This window comes from Cuculus canorus, chromosome 12 (assembly GCF_017976375.1).
Source record: "Cuculus canorus isolate bCucCan1 chromosome 12, bCucCan1.pri, whole genome shotgun sequence".
In the NCBI taxonomy this organism is placed as follows: Eukaryota; Metazoa; Chordata; class Aves; order Cuculiformes; family Cuculidae; genus Cuculus; species Cuculus canorus.
The window spans coordinates 18885053-18894654 of record NC_071412.1 but is presented as its reverse complement, the minus strand read 5'-3'; positions in this window follow the sequence as shown (position 1 = coordinate 18894654).

Sequence of the window (9602 nt, the reverse complement as noted above, 5' to 3'; positions counted from 1 at the left end):
TCAAGCCCCAGAGCTGAGTGTGAGTTGAGACTGTGCCTTTGCCATAGTTACCCACCATTTCTGTTATTGGAGAGCACAAGACTGAGCCCCTCTGCTGCACCAGGTTCCACTGTGCCAGGTGCTCTACAAAGTTTGAGGACCCTCCCAAGCTTCAGTCTCTGTAAATGCTGGGCAGCAATAGTTCTGGAGACAGAAGGACACACTCCTTTTCCCCACAGGGTTCAAATGGTCCTCATACAGATTGTATGTATCTCTTGTATTTTGGTGATGAGCTGGAAGGACAGGAGGAGGATTAGAGCAGCACAGAAAATAAATCATTCTCCTAGCCTTGCTGCAGTGACTCCCCTCTCAGCTCTCTCCACAGCAAGGGCTTCCTCCAGACCCACATCATTTTCACTTCACTGGGTTCTTGGCTCAAGCTGGGCCACTGCGCCATCTGTTTTTTGGGGGGGGATGTCTCAGGACAACCCTCACGTGCATGAAATGAAGCTGTGCTCAGCTTTAATCTGGAGTTCCAGCTGAGCGCATCCAGCTTGGTTTGGGCAGCCATGATAGCTGGCTGCGCCCACTTGGCTTCATCTGGTGAAGGGTAAATGACTGAAAGGATGAAAACAGAGTTTTTTAATTGCCAAGCCACCTGAATCAATAGGGAACTCTGCATGCTACTACGTGTGGTCTCCATGGACCCCATATGAAAGATGAAGGCAGCTGTGACCTCGCTTCACCACCCTTGCCTCAATCAATAGCTACCAGCTTTTAAAGTCCCAAAAGGTGTGATTAAGCTTCTGCTGCATGGAGTTAGCATTTCCTACCATTGTCCTGACTGAAAGGACCTAAAAGCCCTTATTCTGTGAGGGTTAATGACCAGATGTCCCTGGAAGGAGGCCCATCAACCCTGGCCCTCGGTGCCAGGAATTACTGCAGCTGATTTCATTCCCCCTTGCATCTGTGTCTTGGCTTCAGTAGGCAGCAGGGAACACACCACTTGAGTAAATGAGTATATGTGTGCAGCAATAATCCCACTGTCCTGGGAGGGGATGGAACGAGAGTTACGTTACTCATTACTGTTGTGTGGAGGATGCTTTTAGTCTATGAGAGGAAGCATCAAAGGGATGCAAACTCAAACCCTTCCATAGCTGGGAGTATGAGAGTGCGTTTCAAGTCCAAATATTCAGCACTTTCTCTGGAGCAGTTTCTTTTAAGGAGTAAGCGCCTACATTAATGTGACAGTGCCAGCAAGGTTTAAATCAGACTGCCCCCTTGTATTGGCGCAGTTATAGTAACACATGAACAGGACAATTGCATTGTCTGTGTGAAAATAGTAGGGACAGGTTTATGGTTTTCGACAGCAGATGGTTCAGCACCTGTAAAAGGAAGGGAATGGGCAGTATAACTCGGAGAAATAAATGAACAAAGCAAAAGTTGCCTCATATATGATGTACGTAAGCTGCACGTTTAGCAGTGCTAACATTGATACATCATTCTTTAAGGGCCATTTCAATGTCACCATTTTCATGCAGAAATCCAACAGTAGGTACATCAACTTAAAAGGGATCCTGGAGCAGCTGGCTTTCTTACTTGCACTTTTCTTTTGCTTTGTCTCATTATTGATCCCAGAGCTCAAGAGGCTGTGAGGACGTCTCACTCCAAGGAAAACACTAACACTGGTGTCTTGCTCTCCACATGGTGTTTATTGACTGTATGTTACTCCACTCACGCAGCACAATTGGATAGGGAATCTCGTTAGCACAGTGTAACCAGGGTATGTTGTAATTACTGGGGTGTCATTATCCATCTCAGGACAGGTCTCTGCAGTTGTTAAGAAAGGGTTTTATTTTACTTTGTATGTTAAAATTGTAAAAAACAGTATTTGTAGCTTTGTCCCTACAGTGAGCAGCAGCTTTGCTTTTGGAGAAAGAAAAGCCCTGTAAGTCTTCTTTCCAGCTGTGCCTTGCAAGTGAGCCTGTGTGTAAGGACAGGTCATAAGGATTTGCTGCTTAAGGACAGAGGCACAAATAAACTTACACATGCACAGAGTATGGAGCACAGATGAATCCAGTCATGATTCAGTTTGAGCGCAAGATTAGTTTCCTCTGAAATGCCATCAGAAATCATTTGCTCACAATCTAGGTCACAGCAACAAAGGCTATGGGAGGGAGGGACTGAAGGCAAAAGGAGTGAAGCTGAAATCACCTATGTTCAACAGCTGCCTAAGTATAAGCCAGATGTTTGCAATATTAAATATTCTGTGCAAACAGAGGTCTGTACACATGTAGACCCTGTAATGGGAAGAAACTGAATTGTACATTTATATAAGTCCACACAATGACCTCGTAACTCTTATCTGTGCTATTGCTACAAATCTCTGCTTCTCTTCATGCTTAAAGAATGCTGAACGCTCATTTTCACAGCTAGCTCATACTATCCTTTTTTTTCTACTTCTTCATTTCCTTCACCTGAATAAAATAATTGTTCTTTGAGTTCAGTACCATGAACCAAACATTGACACATATTAAGATGACTGACAGATGATGGGAAACAGAAAATCCAGCTAGGCTCATGCAGCACAAACAAATATTTGGAGGTGCATTGCTCAGGCAGTGATTAGTTTGCCAGCTGTAGGCAGAGCTACAGAGGAAATTAAAAAGATGGAGTATGCCGAAAACTGCAGAGGGAAAGAAACTACATCAGGGTACGCTGATTCATAATGCGGCAGGGAAAGAGTGGAGTTTAGACTGCTGGGTTTTAAGATTTTTGCCTCTTTGAGAGACAGTCTATCTGTGAGGTGCTTTCTATATTGTCACACCAGCAGTGGAGCAGAAACTTTTTTAATAGGCAGGAGGAGGGGGGAAAGCCCTTCATAAACCCAACCTCTCATAAGGGAAAATATGGCACGTACTTTTTCAAAATCCTTCAAGATGCAGCTGCAGATAACGAAGACAAATGATTCCTTCAAAAGGCCAATAAAGATAATAATGGAATCAAGCTACGCCTAGAATTCACCTCAGCTTTAGATTCTGATGGCAACAAAGATAATAGCATAATGGAGCCCATTAATGCAGCAGGAGGCAGAAAGAGACAAAAGCTATAAGGATGAAGAGTTATTTAAAATCTAAAAGTGATTTGTGCAAGAGTCTAAGGCAGGAAATCATCTCTGAGATCATGAAAACATGAACAGTACACGTTGAATAGCTCAAGTACATTATGGCCTTGCTACCTTTACTTGTAGATAGCATGAGTTGCATCTCCAGTGTCCTCTCCAAAGTGAGATATCTTAGCAAACAGCACTGAGTGCAAAACAGACAGAATGTTCTCAGAAACACAATTTTTTTGTCAAGAAACATCAAACAGTCAGGCCCCAAACCGCTCCTGTCAGCCATGGAACATTAGCCAGGAAAATTCAGTAGGTTTAGGGCAGGATTTCTACTGAAAAAGCAGCCACTTATAAAAAACATGTAATTTTGGCACTCAGCAGTATTACAAGAAAAACGAGAAAGCCAGTTCCAAGTTCCTCTTCCTGTTTTAGATGATGCCGTGAGCTTCAGTCTGATGATATGCGAAGATGTCTGCTTATGGTAAGAGTTTTTTGGCAGCCTGGAGCCCCCTGTAAACCCTCGAAATGTTGAAAAGATCCTAGAGAAAGAAATCTAACTGACATGCACCTCTAAAACAGAATACTAGTCACCTTATCACTTCACACCTAATGCTATCTGATAACACAGCAAGGCTGGAGTGTCCTTCTGTCACTTCCTCTGAATTTAAGAGAATTTGAGCCATAAATTACATGTAAATGAATAGAAAAAAACCCACACATATTTTGAGAGGGAACTGAGAATATTCAAGAATGGGGCAAAACAGATGGGGAAGTAGAAAACCTGGTTCATTTCTGCCAAACTCATCGCAGAATTCCTGGATGATAGCAGAGGAACTGCCTGAGCCCTGGTGAATCCTGAGCATCAGGACAGGACTGTGTACAGGAAAATCTGAAGTTGTCACTAAGGTCTCCTCAGAACAAGGCTGTAAGTGCAAGGGATACACACCATGGGACTAGCAGTACTTACAGATCAATGCTGAAAGCACAGCTGGCAGCCTAGAATAATAAGGTTTAATCTGTTATCCAAGGAGACCATGAACGTATCATGGGAATCTGTGACCTTCCTGAGGGAGACTGAGCGTAACTTCACTAGGATGGCTTAGAAATGTTCTTGTAGCCCTTCAAGGCCTCTCCTCTACTGATTTATCATCTCTTATGCTTTTGAGAATCTACCCCGCACCTGCCCTTGAAACCTCAGCCTGCTCCTTCTTAGACTGGCAGCTCGCTTAGACTTTCAGACATGTGAAAATCCCCGGAGCCACAAAACTATCGCTCCTCAGAAAAGCTGCCTGTGGCAAGGAGTCTCTGACACAGAGGGCAGAGATGTGGTAGCAGAAGGGCTGTACCCCTGCTCCTGATGGGCACTGGTACTCTGGGCTTCCCCAGCTGTGTTGTCTCCCAGATGCAAAAGCTAACGCAGACAGAGCTGTCTCTGTTACACACGCACAGTCCGTATTACAGTGGGGCCGCTGACTGGAGGCAGCCGTGCATTACCTCTAAACAGAAAAATACCGCTACTAAGAGAACAAAGACTTTCAACTGAGATTAACATTTTATTGTAGGTATCAAAGGGCTTTGTGGCTCTTCTGGAGGCACTTCAGTCCAGTTGGATTAAAATCAGCACAGCTGTTCCCCAACTGGTTTTAAAAATGCTTCCAGCAAATGCCACTTCCTGCTGTTGCTGTCCTTCTTCTGGAAGCTGCACCGTCCCGCTCAGCGTAGCTCAGAGACATGCTCTTCCTCCTCCTTCTCTTTCTCCTCGTCCTCCCTTGTGTGTTTGCTTCAGGTCTAGCAGTCTCCATCCCATCATCCTCTTTGCATTTCCCAACAACAACCCTCAGCACAAAATTGATGAGTAGAGCGTGGTGGGGCATTGCCAGTAAAGAAATGGAACTGCACACACAAACAAGCGAGGCCGTGAGCATGGGAGATGTCAGGTTCCCCTTGCTCTGCTCCCACCACTGGGCTTGGGCACCACAAGTCCACAGCTTTAACAGTGAGCTCAGCTGTAGCCAATGACTCCTCACCTGCCTCGAGGTGCTCAGCAGCAGCAGCGGGACAGCCAAGTCCTTGTACAGGCCACATGGAGGTGAAACAGAGGGTGAGGACTACGCTGCCGGCAATAAGTTAGTTGTTGCTGCCTCTGCTGTGGCTGCTGGGCTGCAGAAACCTTCAGTAGCAATGCAGGGGCGAAGAGGGGCTGGAAGACTTGGGCTTCTAACTACACTTGGAAGAGAGCAATAGTGCGTACATTTAAAATAAAACTGAAATCAGAGTGCCTGTGCTGAGGAAGCCAGGAGGGCAGGAGTGGAGCAGCTCCTCTTCTGCTACAGGGCTGCAGGTGGGGGATCCTGGTGGGAAGCTGAACAGCAGAGTGACAGAAGTAGGATTCAGAGTTTGTCTAAGCTCCTTTGATCGCTCTCTGATGCACTGCATCAAACAAGACTCTTGCTGTGCTCTAGCCTAGATTTCACTCCATCCCTAGGATGCAGATGCCACCTGCAGGAGCTACTCGATCCAGTCGCCTGCAAGTACAATAGCTGTGAAGGCAGTGTCAGAAAAGAGACTGCCTGTGTCCCTGCCTGCACCCCAAGAAGGAATTATCCTGTCGATGCTCATCAAGATCCAAAGGGCGGGGATCAAGAGGATGGGGCCAGACTCTTTTCAGGGGTGCCCAGCAACAAGACAAGGGGCAACGGGTGCAAACTGGAGCAAGGAAAGTTCCACCTGAACATGAGGGAAAACTTCTTTACTGCGAGGGTGACAGAGCATTGGAGCACACTGCCGGGAGTGGGTGAGGAGTCCCCTTCTCTGGAGATTCAAACCTGCCTGAATGCATTCCTGTGCAACCTGTTTGAGGTGAACCTCCTTTAGCAAAAGGGTTGGACTGGATGAGCTCCAGAGGGGCCTTCCAACCCTGACCATTCTGGGATTCTGTGAAGGATGCACAACCCTTGAACGTGATGAGAATGACAGTGACAGCGGCAGCAAAACTGCCTCTCACAGCTAGGGTCCAGGGGCAGAGAGACTGGCTGGCTCAGGCACCCCTCCTATTTTAGGCTGTAGATTCAAGGTCTCTCCCTGTAGAGCTGGGGGCTTTCCACCTCCAGCAAAAGTGTGTTTGACGGTATTTAGACAGAAAAGCTGGAGTTGTCTGCTCCCATGTGCCTTCTTCCCCAGTGCGCCTCTTGGATTCTCCTAAATACACAGGCCTCTGGGGCTCTTACCCAGTCCTGACTTAAGGTATTCCTGTCTCAGACTGTTCCTGGTTTCTAAGAAGGATGAATATGATTTTGAATGGTCATTAGCTTCATGAGTTGGGATTTATCTTGCCTCATTCAGTGCACTACATTAAGAAGCCCTGAGCACATGCCTAACATCTCTCTCTGTCCTTTGTGTCACAGTGCAGGTAATGAAATATCCAAACTGAGGTGAAAACAGAACTTGCTATGAATGAAGTCCCAACTCAACAGAAAACAAAATGCAGAAAGTGGCTTGTCCATGGGTGACTGAAGATTGTCAAACGCATATAAGCTGTCATCATATTAGAAGCATTTAATAGCAATCAGCAGTTAATAAGAGCTCTAATACCATCCACACTTCCCTTGAGCACTAGGAAAGTGCAGTGTCTGGTGCCGAAGGGTGTAACTTCATGATCATTCTTGCCAAATGTTTCACTAAATCCTCCAAATGTCTTTCTTGTGGCTGTGTGGAATGTGTTCCCTGCTGCCTTCCCTCTCTGAAGCCATGGAGCTCTGGGCTTTCTGCAGCTGGGATTGCCCAACAGTGCCCAGCACTCAGCCCTTCTTGTTTTTTTCCCTTCAGATGTAAGAAATGCATGTAGTGGTACTTGCCAAATGAAGCATTTTCCTGTGGTGAGTGAGGAAAGCAGGCAATTTGGCTCTCCAGAGCATGTGTGAGCAGATGGCAGGTAAGCTTTACCTTCCTGAGAGGGAAAACACTTGTTACCCAAGGTTTAGGGGTGAAAGCTCGGCCAGTACTGTCTGGGCTTGCAAAAATCCCAGAGCAAGAAAGCTGAATGGTGCCTCCCCCGACAGTTTCCAGCAGTGTTTAGGAAAGAAGGCAACAGATGCCATCCATTTAAAACAAGCATGTCAGTAACAACCACAGCCTGAACCAAAACAGATGTCATCTCTGTGGCTGTTAAGCCTGATATTTCACAGACTGCCCTAACCACTGGGCAGTGTAGTTTGAGGTTCCCCAGTCACTTAATGTACTTCCTGAAATGAAGACCTCAGGCTCACAACTCAGAATTCAGTTAATCTGCCATCAGCACAACATAGTCCTTCTTGCTGACATCTCTGGGAAAGACTTTGCGTACCCTTAGACCCTGCTGAGTAACTAGAAAAGGCAAATTCCCAAGCTCCCTAATGATACAGGAGGACCAGTGGTACTGCAACCTGAAAATAGGTGTCTGTTTTCAGAACAGTAAAAGTTCACCATCCTGTTCTTTAGTGATATGATCTGCTTGGAAGTAAGCATGTTTACGCTACTGAATTTCCCTTTTGGCACTAATAACTCTTTTCACAGCAAGGTTGTTCTCCCAAACACGATTTGGGCTGGATCCCATATACTAGTACTTCTCTCTCACAAGTAAAAATCATCTTAAGCATTTCTTTTCTTCATCTGGAGAAGTAATGCAGGATGTTGGATCCCAGCTGGGAAATGGAGAAAACATGCTGGAAAATGCAAAAAACCTCTTTCTCCCTAGATGGTCACATAACACCTTAAAAGACTCCATGATTCTGAAAGAATCACACACGAAAACAGTCGTATACAGACCAGTGGCGCAGCCCTGCTGCTAATAAGCAAAGAGAAAGAAAATTTTCAGTATAAATTAAATGCCAAACATGGTACATATTGGGAAGAAATGTTTTCCTGTGAGGGTGAGGAGGCACTGGCATGGGTTGCCCAGAGCTGTGGATACCCCATCCCTGGAGGTGTTCCAGGCAAGGCTAAATGAGGTTTTGAGCAGCCTGATCCAGTGGGAGGTGTCCCTGCCCATGGCAGGGGGTGGAACTGGATGGGCTTTGTGGTCCCTTCCAACCCAAACCATTCCAGGATTCTATGATGTTAAAACCAAATACATATATGGGATTTGCTTCCCAGAAATCCATCTGACATGGAAGAAGGGCACAAACCCCTAAACATATGGTGCTAAAGGATTCAACACGTGAAGAAGAAATACTCTTTACTCCCTAAAATTCCTTTCCTTGGATGTACTGCCCCACCAAAGTCAGCCTTCAGCCAACAGTCGAAGATCACCAGCAGTCATTTTGTCACTGGCACCCTTTGGATTCAGCCCTGGAGAAAAGAAGTGTCTTTCACAAAGGAAAACAAGTGGGTCACTGATGATGCAGCATGTCCCTGAAGATGCATCTTAGCTGAATTTGTCAAGAGACAAAGCTGCCGTCATTTGTCTGTCAGCACTTCATCTCCTTATCACGGCACATCCCAGCACTGACCCCAGAAACTCCCGACAGAGTCCTCTGGGAGCAGCCACGTGGCCAGCACGCGAGACAGCTGTGAGTGAGCGGGTAAAACCGCCCTTTGTGCCAGGATATCGGGCTGCAGCCCTCACTGCTTCTCTGAGCTTTGTAATGAAAAATGACTGCTCTGATCCAACAAGGGGAAACAAGTTGCCACACAAATAATCTGTTCAAAGAAACAGCCAGTTTTTGGCATCGTGAACATACTTTGCACAACTGAACTGTGGGAACTCCTCTAAGCACATCTTGGCCACATCCTCCACCAGCTGCCTTCCCACCGATCCAGGCCTTCCGCCTGCGGTCTCTCGAAGATATGCCAGGCATCACTGCAATCCATTACAGAACGGGTGAAATGATGCCAGAATCGTGGCTGCTCATGCAGCTGTGAGCAGAGCTTTTGCAGTCAGTGTTGCCAAGTTATTCTGTAACAGTTCAGGAAGGCAATGGCAGTTCAGGTCAAAACAGATGCAGGCGAAAGGGAAAATGGACCAACTAGAGGCTGAGTCACTGATATCTTTGTGGTAATCTCCTTGGCTGCCAGAGCCTGGTGATGAGATCTGGCTGCATTCATGTCTAAATCCTAGATATTATCTACGCCCAAAAGCTGGGAGAAACTAGTATTGCTTGACTTGGTCACCACTGTGATGTGCCCTCATGTACTGCCACCGTTGCACTGAAGATCAAGGCAAAAATAAAATCACATCATTCAGCTAAGAAAAAAGATCGCCGTTAGAAAGCAAGAAAAGAAGAAAACTATGAAAAGAAGAAAACTTCTGAAAGAAATCTAGCATTGGAGACTACGACCAGGGCAAGGTTAAGCCAGGCTTGATGACATCTTTCCACTCTTTCCAGCATGGGCTGTGCTATTGTAAATGCTCTGCACCAGGACCGGCTCGGGGGGTTAAAGCTTTGCCCTGGACACTTGCTGGTGCTCCTGTGAAAGGCCACCTGCGGCCGTCTCAGCAGTGGAAGGCGAGGATGGGATGGACTGCGGTGAA